This window comes from Nerophis ophidion, linkage group LG08 (assembly GCF_033978795.1).
Source record: "Nerophis ophidion isolate RoL-2023_Sa linkage group LG08, RoL_Noph_v1.0, whole genome shotgun sequence".
In the NCBI taxonomy this organism is placed as follows: domain Eukaryota; kingdom Metazoa; phylum Chordata; class Actinopteri; order Syngnathiformes; family Syngnathidae; genus Nerophis; species Nerophis ophidion.
This window is the reverse complement of record NC_084618.1, coordinates 71511744-71523950: the sequence shown is the minus strand read 5'-3', so window position 1 is coordinate 71523950 and position 12207 is coordinate 71511744.

Below are 12207 nucleotides of genomic sequence, written 5' to 3'. Positions count from 1 at the left end.
GGTGGTTCGGGCTTCTGGTCAGGATGCCACCCGAACGCCACCCGAGGGAGGTGTTTAGGGCACGTCCAACCGGTAGGAGGCCACGGGGAAGACCCAGGACACGTTGGGAAGACTATGTCTCCCGGCTAGCCTGGAAACGCCTCGGGATCCCCCGGGAAGAGCTAGACGAAGTGGCTGGGGAGAGGGAAGTCTGGGCTTCCCTGCTTAGGCTGCTGCCCCCGCGACCCGACCTCGGATAAGCGGAAGAAGATGGATGGATGGATGGATGGATGGCATTAATATTAGTAGTTGCACGAGGAGCCCACAGGCAGAGAGAGAGACATGAGGAGTTGTTGGCAAAACAGACAACGCTGTTAATTGTTGCTGTGGATATGATAACTGAATGAAGGCTGCAGACGAAGTGAACTTATCTTTGATTGTTGTCACAGTTGTAGAATCAATACTGTTACCTCTAAAGTTGTGCAGCATTAAAGGCCTACTGAGATGAGATTTTCTTATTCAAACAGGCATAGCAGGTCCATTCTATGTGTCCTACTTGATAATTTCGCAATATTGGCATATTTTTGCTGAAAGGATTTAGTAGAGAACATGGACGATAAAGTTCGCAACTTTTGGTCGCTGATAAAAAAGACTTGCCTGTACCAGAAGTCGCAGACGATGATGTCACCCGTGTGAGGGCTCCTCACATCCTCACATTGTTTATAATGGGAGCCTCCAACAAAAAGAGCTAATCGGACCGAGAAAGCGACAATTTCCCCATTAATTTGAGCGAGGATGAAAGATTTGTGGCTGAGGATATTGATAGTGAAGGACTAGAACAAAAAAAATAATAAAATAAAGTTTAAAAAAAATGGCGATTGCATTGTGAGCGATTCAGATGTTTTTAGACATATTTACTAGGATAATTCTGGGAAATCCCTTATCTTTCTATTGTGTTGCTAGTGTTTTAGTGAGTTAAATAGTACCTGATAGTCGGAGGGGTTTGTCCACGGGTGTCTTGACGCCAGTCTCTAGTCACGGCAGCAGCAGCACGACAGAAGCTCCGCTGATCACCGGTAAGAGGCGACTTTTTACCACAATTTTCTCACCGAAACCTGCCGGCCGACAAGTGGTCGGGATCCATGTTCGCTTGACCGCTCTGATCCATAGTAAAGCTTCACCTCCGGAAATTTTAAACAAGGAAACACCGTGTGTTTGTGTGGCTAAAGGCTAAAGCTTCCCACCTCCATCTTTCTACTTTGACTTCTCCATTATTAATTTAACAAATTGCAAAAGATTCAGCAACACAGATGTCCAGAATACTGTGTAATTGCACGATGAAAAGAAACGACTTTTAGCCGCTAGTGGTGCTGCGCTAATATGTCCCCTCCAACTCGAGACGTCACGCGCACGCGTATTCATTCCGCGACGTTTCCAACAAGAAACTCAGCGGGAAATTTAAAATTGTAATTTAGTAAACTAAACCGGTCGTATTGGCATGTGTTGCAATGTTAATATTTCATTATTGATATATAAACTATCAGACTGCGTGGTCGGTACTAGTGGGTTTCAGTAGGCCTTTAAGTTTTGCGGATGTTATTAAATTCTTGTACTTGTTACATTATGTGAAAGTACCATTTTATGCGCCTTGAGATGATTGACGGATGACAGCGAGACTTGAGCAGTCGCCAATTATGTGCAATGTTCTAAACATGCGCTCTGTGCTAACTGAATCAAATGAATCGCGAGTGAGGTTCTGCACATGCAATCTGTGCTTAGTGAATCAAGTGGATTGAGTAGGGGCTGTCAGACTTTCCCCTGACAGTTTGTCTATATTTTAGATTTTTCCTCTCCATTTGTCTCTCTCCTTTGTGTTTAGTATTTCCTGTCCTTAGTTCCTGTCTAGTGCTTTTATTTTGGTTCAGCTTCCTGTTTGTCTCCCTGTGTCCTGTTTTCACTCAGCTGCGGCTGATTGGCATCTGGTCACACCTGATGTCAATCGGCCAGCTCCTATTTTACCTGCTTTGTTCCTCCAGTCAGGGCTGGATCATTGTATTGTCGTTGCCTCACGTCACTCTTGTCGTGCTACCTGTTGTGTTGTTTGTTACAGCTACTACCTGTCAGGCTACATTTTGTCCTGGTCGTCGTAGCGGTAAGCTGTTTCTGTTAGCATTAGTTAGTTCCAGTTTTTCTGTTTGCTATCCACTACCTTCCATGCTAAAGTTCCTTTTTGTTTTCTAGCTTCCAGTGCTAGCTCCCTTAGTTTGTTATTCCGCCCACGTGCATGCTTTTGATTTGTTCTTGTTTAGTCTTAATTAAATCATGTTTCCATATTCTATGCCTGCCTCCTTCTCTGCATCATGGGATTCATCACCAAATACCTTTGACAGGGGCGAGCTTTAGTATGCAGTAACCATATGTAAGCTGTTGGGCATGCGTTTTGTGATGCGTAAATGAAGTGAATCGATTTACTTTGGTGAGTGACTCACAGGTTAGAATCATATTTACCATCACTAATACAGCATGACAAATTACACAATTGTTTATTTGAATGATTATGCGTAGAATTTGATGTTTGTAAGTTTGAGGATTTAGCAGAATTAGCACTAGCTGTGTGACTTTTTGAAAGAGGCTATGTTATGGTGTCATTTACAAACGCACAACGTGAAGCTGACTGGGCCTTTGCGCTCGCTGTGTACCACTCAAGGAGGCCAAGCTCTTAAAAGAAACATGATGCTGACAAAGATACAACATGCATGAAAACAGTCGGAAATAACCGTCTTCATACCAAGACTATATTCTGCTGTTCACGCAGAGACTGAGGTGAACAGTCAATGAACTCCACGAGACATCTCCTTAATCTATTTAAGGCTAATTACTTAGAAACATTTTTGATAGAGATCAGAGAGGTAGACTAGCTTTGCATTACACTGATGCCGCATTGCTTCCAAACAAAACAAAACAAATTAGGCTGAGTTCAGTCTGATCTGGATTTGGGCAGCCTGGAACTTTAAAAACACAGACTCAAATCAAATCAAATCAACTTTATTTATAAAGCACATCTAAAATTTACCACAGGGGTAGCCAAAGTGTTGTACAATGTGCAGGTTAAAATATAATACGAGAACCGAGCAAACAACACAACACAAACAGAACATGATAAATAAATAAATAAAACAATACAACAGGTTCACAGCAGCTGTATAATGGGGCGCCATTGCAGGATGGATATCACTCAGTGTTAAAAGCCAAGGAATAAAAGTATGTTTTTAAGAGAGATTTAAAAACAGGAAGAGAGGAGGCTTGTCTAACACATTTAGAGGTAGGTCGTTCCGGAGCTTGGGAGCAGCTGCGGCGAAAGCTCTGTCACCTCTAAGACATAGTTTTTAACACAGCCGCTGCAACTGAGTGCAGGTGAGAGGATATAGCAAGAACATTTTTTGTTTATTTACACTATTTGGCTTAAAAAAAAAAAAAAAATTTAGGCTACGAAGTGTGTTTTATCCGATTAATTGAACAAACTAATCAATAGATTACCTTGTTACTAAAATAGTTGATAACTGCAGGGCTAATCCAAGCCCAAAAGATACATACTGCATAGCTGCCAAGTCTTTCGGATTCTCCGAAAGTCTCCGAAAGACTTCAGTAAATTGCACTCCTCTACCAACATCCTGACTCAAATACAAATCATCCAGATTTACAATGTTTTTGTGAGGATATTAAAGTTTGTCAATCAAATTATGATGATAATAAATAGATATTTTGTGAATGTCTCTGTGTACGAACACTTCATTCATTCATCATTCACTTCGTGTCTCGCTTTAAGGCAAAAAGTACAAAAAGTAGGGCGCTGCATTTTTGGGGGAGGCGGAGTGCTCCACACCACTGGCTGCACAGTACACCACTAGTTACTTCTCAGCTCTTTATCGTGTGCGACTGTTCTGTGTTTTTTTGCCCTTTGACAAGTTTTGTCCATTTTGCTAACTTAATATTAGTCCTAAAAAGACAACAGCAGTGTGGAAATAAGGAGGGAATCGCCCTGCAGTTACAAAAAAGAGACTATTTGCGCGGAGTACTTTAATGGCACGGTATAATGGATGAAGCAGGTTTCATACCACAGCAAGTTTTAATTATGATGTGATCAGAATTTTCTGGAAAATGCCAAAGCAGACTTATTTCACAGCAGAGGAGAAGTGCTAACTCTCTTTCAGAAGTACGTGCTTTGGTTTAACAAGAGGAGTGACGGCAAACAGACACCAGATGGCAGTAGTGTACAGAAATGTAATATATAATAAATATATATATATAATACTAATAATAATAATAATAATAATAGACAATACTAACAAACTATAGAACAGTGTGTGTCAAAAACCCAAGAGTGTGTATGATGTAAGACTATGTGAAGTATTTAATTGGAGCGTTTTACCAAAGTGTTGGATACGCGGTGCTGTCAGACAAGGGCGGGGCAGGCAGGGAAGTCCAAGGGCGGAAGCGGGGCAGAGAGGAGCGAGTCGTCGTTGTCCGGGGCGAGCGAGGAGTCGAGGAACGAAGGAGTCAATCGGAGGAAGAAGGAGATCCGGGGAAGAGTGAGACGCACAGCTCACTTTACAGGCGACGGAGGGTACTGCGGAGACACGGGAGAAGACAAGGGACAAGTCAAGCCACGGAGAGGAAACAAGACAGAGCATAAAGCTTCGCTTACGGTTCACCATATGAGAACTAAGTTGCGTGGGCGAGCTGCGATCAGCGTGTGCGGGGGCGTGTCTGGGTGCACTGTCAGCGGGTCCTCTGGGTGGACCCGCAGCGGAGGGAGACGCAGACTGTGCGTGTGCCACAATAGTACCTCTTCCACACACACACACTTAGCTACTGCTCCCAACCCCTCCCTTTCTCCCTCTGTCTGCTCCTTTTTGTCAGCTCCTCCTTTGCAAATGTTAATGTTCGTGGATTTGGGCAGCAGCCTAAGCAGGGAAGCCCAGACGTCCCTCTCCCCAGCCACTTCGTCTAGCTCTTCCCGGGGGATCCCGAGGCGTTCCCAGGCCAGCCGGGAGACGTAGTCTTCCCAATGTGTCTTGGGTCTTCCCCGTGGCCTCCTACCGGTTGGACGTGCCCTAAACACCTCCCTAGGGAGGCTTCCGGGTGGCATCCTGACCAGATGCCCAAACCACCTCATCTGGCTTCTCTCAATGTGGAGGAGCAGCGGCTTTACTTTGAGTTCCTCCCGGATGACAGAGCTTCTCACCCTATCTCTAAATAGGGTTGGGTATCGTTTGAATTCGAACGATTCCGATTCTGATTCTTTGTTTCAATTCCGATTCCTGACGATTCTCGATTGCGATTCTTCTTGTACTATGCCGAGATCAATGTGTTTGCCACCTCTGAAAAGGGATGTAGTCTTTTGACTATGTGTGCAGTGACCTTTTTGTGGCACTCTTCCATCTGTGGCACCGACATCTTCCCCATTGCCGCTACGGTGAACGGAGTACGCTGAGCACATCGCAGAGCCTGGCTAGCAGGTTGTAAATTGTCTATGAAAAATATGCGGGCTAATTTGTTAGCTGCCTCAACGTTGGCGCAAAACACATTATTTATTCCATATATATTGTTTTACTTACCGGATTCGGACTGCTGTGCAGTCACCGAGGTGCCAGGCTGGGCGTCGGAGCCGGAGCCAGAGGAAGAGGCAGAGGAGGACGGTCGGCGCAGCGCATCGAAGATAGGACACGCATTTATTTGTACTCCAGGAACTCGGAGGTGCTTCATCATGTTCGACGTGCACCCTCCTAAGCACGAAACAGTCCTGTCGCACGTGTTACATTTCGCCGATATTTCTTTTTTTTTAGTAAAATAAAGCCACACTTTCGACCGCCGACGGCCGCTCTCCATGCTTGACTAACTCGCTCGGCTACATAGGCTCGTACAGTATGTTTCCTATTGCACAATTGTTCTTTACATGCAACAAGAAAAGCCCAATGTCTTTAATGCCCTTTAATTTATATTTGAACCTTGTAAAATTATCTGAGTGCAATAGGAAACATACTGTATGTTTATTGTATGATAAAATTTACTATTAAAATAAAGCCAATATTGACATTTTTAGTAGTTCCCTTTTATTTGGAAAAGTATCTAAAAGTATCGATTTACATTTTATTGGTATCAGGACAACACTATTCCAGGGTCGATCTTAGCTTCCGCAATCCTAGTCAATGCCGTTGTGTCTTTTGGCAAGGCACTTTACCGAACTGCTCCCAGTGTCACCCACACTGGTTCAAATGTCCATCCACCCATCCATTTTCTACCGCTTTTAGATTAATGGGTTTTCCTATGTAAAGCTCTTTGATTCACTAGATAAAAGCGCTATATAAATATAATTCACTTCACTAAATGTTTAACTATCGGTAAGTTGGGAGTTCAAACCCCGGCCGAGTCATACCAAAGACTATAAAAAAATAGGACCTATTGCCTCCCTGCCTGGCACTCAGCATCAAGGGTTGGAATTGGGGGTTAAATCACCATAAATGATTCCCGGGCGCTGCACTGCTGCTGCCCACTGCTCCCCTCACTTCCCAGGGGGTGATCAAGGGGATGGGTCAAATGCAGAGGACAAATTTTACCACACCTAGTGTGTGTGTGTGACAATCATTGGTACTTTAACTTTAACTTTAACTTTAACTACTGTAAATAGCCAGTGGGCCAACTCATGCCAGTGAGGACAGTTGCATAGTGCAGTAGTTAAACACTTACTTGCTAACATATTTCTAAAAGCAGCTGAACACTCCACAGAGCATCTTTGTAATATGTGTTTTTATTTTTTACACTAGGTCCTTAAAACAACACACCTGTCATACAGAAGATCTTTGACAAGTGTTTTTTTAAGCCTGTTCCTAAAAATAGTGGAGCGCTTTTGTCACATAGAGGATCTTTGACTAGTATGACTTTTTGATCATACAGTATTATTCATTTGATGAGATAAAATGGAATAACAAAAAAAGACTGACCTACAAGATAAAAATTTAATAAAATAATGTCCTGCCCCATGATCCATTAATAAAAATGAGACCCTCATAACAGTGTAGTTGAATAGTCCTTAGAACTAAAGTTTTATATCTTGATGTTACAAGTGCATCCAAGCAAGCATTCATTGCGCTTTATTTCTTCCGCATTTTGTTGTTACAGCCCTATTCCAAAATTGACTAAATCCATTTTTGTCCTCAAAATTCCAAACATAATACCCCTTTGACAATGATATATATATGTATTTTTTTGCAAATATATTTAAAAAAACAACTAAAAACTATTACTGTTATGTCTACTAAGGGAAGGTGACGGCAGACTGACATCAGGGTAAAGTAATGTACAATTTATTATATATACTGCATATAAAGTCAATGTATGTATATTAATACCAAACAATACTACTAAATAAACTAAGGAAATGGAGTGTGTCAAACCCATGTGCGAATATGTGTTACTATGTGTGTAGATTAACTGAAGTGTGTGTTACTGTAAATGTTGAATGAGGAAGCAGACAAAACCAAAGAGGGCAATGCAAACTGAGTCCAAGATCCGCGAGGGGTCCGTGGGGCAGTGAGAGACGTCAGATTCCGGGGGCAAGCGAGGAGTCGGGAAACGAGGGAGGCAGTCCAAATCCAGGGCAACGGAAGGGAAACACTGCGGAAAACACGGGAGAACAAACAAGGATATCAAAACACGGGAGAACAAACAAGGATATCAGAACACGAGGCAAAAGCGCAGAGAGAAAGAACATAAGCCTCACGGTATCTGATTTGAGAACTAAGTTCCCACGCCAATCCTTGTGTCCACTGGTCCTTTATTGAACTTGCCCTCATCAGTACCAAGTGATCAGATTGGTAATAGAGTGCAGGCTTGTCGGTGCGTGGGCGTGCTGCGCTCAGCGGGATCATGTCCGAACGCGCTGTCCGCGGATCCTCCGGGCGGATCCGCAGAGGAGGGAAATGCCGACTGCGCGTGCGCCGCAACAATTACATGTTTATAAATATTCACACCTTTTGCTCAATACTATGTTGATGCACCTTTGGCAGCAATTACATCCTGAAGTCTTTTTGTCCTCAAAATTTTAAACCCCATTATGACAGTGTGATTTTTTTTAATCATGCAAATTTATGAAAAATAAAAAAATCCCCAAAATTCATGTTCATAAATATTCACAGCCTTTGCTCAATACTTTGTTGTTGGCAGCAAATACAGCCTCAAGTCTTTTTGAATATGATTCCCCAAGCTTGGCACACCTCAAGCTCTATCAGATTGGATAGAAAAAGTTGTTTTTCATCCAAGATGTCTCAGTACTTTGCTGCATTTATCTTTCCCTCCAGCTTTACTAGTTTCCCAGTTCCCGCCGCTATAAACTATCCCCACAGCATGATGCTGTCACAACCACGATTCACTGTAGGGATGGTGTTGGCCTGGTGATGAGCGGTGCTTGGTTTACTCCGGACATGATGCCGGACATTCACGCCAAAGACTTCAATCTTTGTTTCATCAGACCAGATAATTTTCTTTCACGTTTCCCATCCAACCTGATGGAGCTTGAGAAGTGCTGCACAGAGGAATGGGCAAAGATAGGTGTGCCAAGCTTGTGCCATGGTATTCAAACGGACTTGAGGCTGTAATCGCTGCCGAAGGTGCATCCACAAAGTATTAAGTAAATGCTGTGAATACTAACGTACATCTGTTTTTTTTTTCCTTTAATACATTTGCACAAAAACACAAAACATTTTCACATTGTCATTATGGGGTATTGTCTGCAGAATTTTGGAGACAATAATGAATTCATTCCATTTTGGAATCAGGCTGTAACATAACAAAATGTGGAAACATTTGAGCGCTGTGGTTACAACCCAGAGGAAATGTATTTTTGCATTTTACCATATTTAAAAAAATATATACTGATTTTTCTAGTTTGTTTTTAATACTATATATTTTGAATGCAGTAAGTAAAAAATATTCCAAAACTCCCATACACTATCAGATGATTAGCAAATGTATCAGCTTGTAATATGAGTGGATATCATTATTTATATTATTTAAAAAGTTAAGATTTTGTCAGAAATCTGACTAGTGGGGGTGGCAATCATTTGATTATATACCGTTTTTTCCACGCTATAAGCCGCACCCAAAAGCCACAAATTTTCTCAAAAGGTGACAGTGCGGCTTATAACTCGGTGCGCCTTATATATGTATTCATATAAATATTTATTTTCATAGAGTTTAGGTTTCGCAACTACGGTAAACAGCCGCCATCTTTTTTCCCCGTAGAAGAGGAAGCGCTTCTTCTTCGACGGTAAGCAACCGCCAAGGTAAGCACCCGCCCACCTGGAAAGAGGAAGCACTTCTTCTTCTATGATACGCAACCGCCAAGGTAAGCACCTGCCCACCTGGAAAGAGGAAGCACTTCTTCTTCTATGATACGCAACCGCCAAGGTAAGCACCCGCCCACCTGGAAAGAGGAAGCACTTCTTCTTCTATGATACGCAACCGCCAAGGTAAGCACCCGCCCACCTGGAAAGAGGAAGCACTTCTTCTTCTATGATACGCAACCGCCAAGGTAAGCACCCGCCCACCTGGAAAGAGGCAGCACTTCTTCTATGATACGCAACCGCCAAGGTAAGCACCCGCCCACCTGGAAAGAGGAAGCACTTCTTCTTCTATGATACGCAACCGCCAAGGTAAGCACCCGCCCACCTGGAAAGAGGAAGCACTTCTTCTTCTATGATACGCAACCGCCAAGGTAAGCACCCGCCCTCGTAGAAGAAGCGCGCGGCTAATCCGATTCATTTCACTTTTGTGTTTCTGTAAAGACGACCACAAAATGGGTCCTACTAAGAGACACGCGTACAACGCAGAATTCAAACTCAAGGCAATAAGTCACGCAGAAGAACACGGAAACAGAGCAGCAGCGAGAGAATTGAACATAAATGAGTCAATGGTGCGTAGGTGGAGGAAGAAACAAGATGACCTGCGCCAAGTAAAGAAGACAACACAGAGTTTCCGAGGGAACAAAGCAAGATGGCAACAGTTGGAGGACAAACTGGAACAGTGGGTTGTTGAGCAGAGAGCAGCAAGCAGAAATGTCAGTACCATCACTATTCAAATGAAGGCAACAGCGCCAGCAAGCGAACTTCACTTGGATGATTTTAAAGGTGGTGCTTCTTGGTGTTTCCGGTTCATGAAAAGACGCAATCTCTCCATCCGCACACGGACTACTATTTCACAGCAACTGCCAAAAGACTTTCAAGAAAAGCTGGCTACTTTCCGCGCATATTGTAAAAACAAGATAGCTGAAAAAAAGATCCGGCCAGGAAGGCAGGATTCATGCAACTGCCGGACAACAACAGCGACACTGACTCTGATGACTTCGACGAGACAAAGCCCGCCATTTTGGATGCTGTATTCGCCCAATTTTTTAATTCAGACACCGAAGAAGAAGAATTCGAGGGATTTATGGATGAGGAATAACTTCTGAAGGTGAGCTTTAAATGTTTATTTTGTGTGCTGTGACATTAACGTTCGAGCAACGTTGAGTTATTGATATTGCTATTGCTCTGCAATATTTGAGAGTTACTATTGTTGTCATTGCACATTTGCACACTGGTTTGTATTATTCAAGTTTTTTTGACATTCCCTTTAGCGCAGCGTGGGCGCGGCTTATGACCCGGTGCGGCTTATAGGTTAACAAAGATTTTAAATATGCCATTCATTGAAGGTGCGGCTTATAACACGGGGCGGTTTATAGCGCGGAAAATACGGTAGCTGAACGCTAAGCTTTTCAATGCTGTTGCAAAACAATTTAATCTAACAGCACTAACCCCCGGTCAGTCCCTGGAAACGTAGGGCCAGGGGTGGTTGCAGGGTTATCTACTGGATTGCAAACACCAAATGTTGGCAGCTATGATAGTGCACATATGGCGTTTGAGCATTTCTTTTTGTCACTTATACATATAGCTGACCTGCAGAGATGCAGACCCACTTTCAAAAAAAAAAAATTCTTTATTCATTAGTGGAGTCACGATGCTAATTTTTAAGGTAGTGGTGAGCCGTCATCAAGCAACTGTTGAGCAGCTACAAAATATATTGTTTTTGTTACAATCTACCAGTTGTTATTGAAAAGATATTAAACACACGTCAATGGGTGCTTTTATTCACCATTCATCCATCATTCATCCAGGTCGTTGTTTTCTCACGGCATTCAATCAATCGCAACTGGACTGTTTTGTATGTCTTATAAGACGTTTCACCTTAATTTTACCTTTACATTTTTTTATTTTTAGGTCGAGTCTTATTATCAGGGTTTTCTTCAGAAGTGTGTTTTTTTTTTAATGTATTTTTTTCTAAACAGAAGTACGTTTTTTCCGACCTGAAATTGCATCTCTTGTGAATCATGCAAATCCTGTTTTTTGGGGTACTGGGGAAGGTTGTTTTTTTAGTAAGTGCCCTTGCTTCTGCAACAAAATCGATTTGCAGAATCGCCGAATAACCCACTCATTGGAACATCCTCTGAACAGCTTCCATTGAGAGGATCCCGACGGATTATTCAGTTTAGAAGACAGATTATTCAGGTAGGGATGTGAGACACATTTGAAATCTGTAACTGAGGTGCTTCATTTTGAAAGCGCAACAAAGTGTCGTGTAACTGACCCACACAGTCCCTTCCCTGCTCTGATTCGAGCGTCATGAAGCAGGTAATCTGTAAAAAGGTATGTAGGGAACATTGCCACAGATGTGACTTGTTTATAACGTCTTGCTGTTTGACTGGAATGGTCACTTGTCCATTATTTATTTCTTAACTTTTTCAATGTTCCTAAGTAATGTATACATTAAGATCTAAGAATATAATTCATCCATTTTCTACCGCTTAATCCCTTTTGGGGTCGTGGGGTGCCTATATCAGCTACAATCGGGCGGAAGGCGGTGTACACCCTGGACAAGTTGCCACCTCATCACGGGGCCTCTATGAATATCAGTAAAACATAAAAGTACAGCAGTTTAGGTAAAGTGTGGATTTGTTTACTTTGTTGCATTAAGAATATAATATATTAAAACGTAAACAATTAAATTTTTGCATTATTTGTGTTTTTTTCTTTTTAGAAAGTTGTTACTTTAAAAATGGTTAATGTGACATAGCATTTTGTGAATGTTAATTTGTGTCAGCTTTCTGTTTAAACTACTTATGGACTGTTCTGGTTT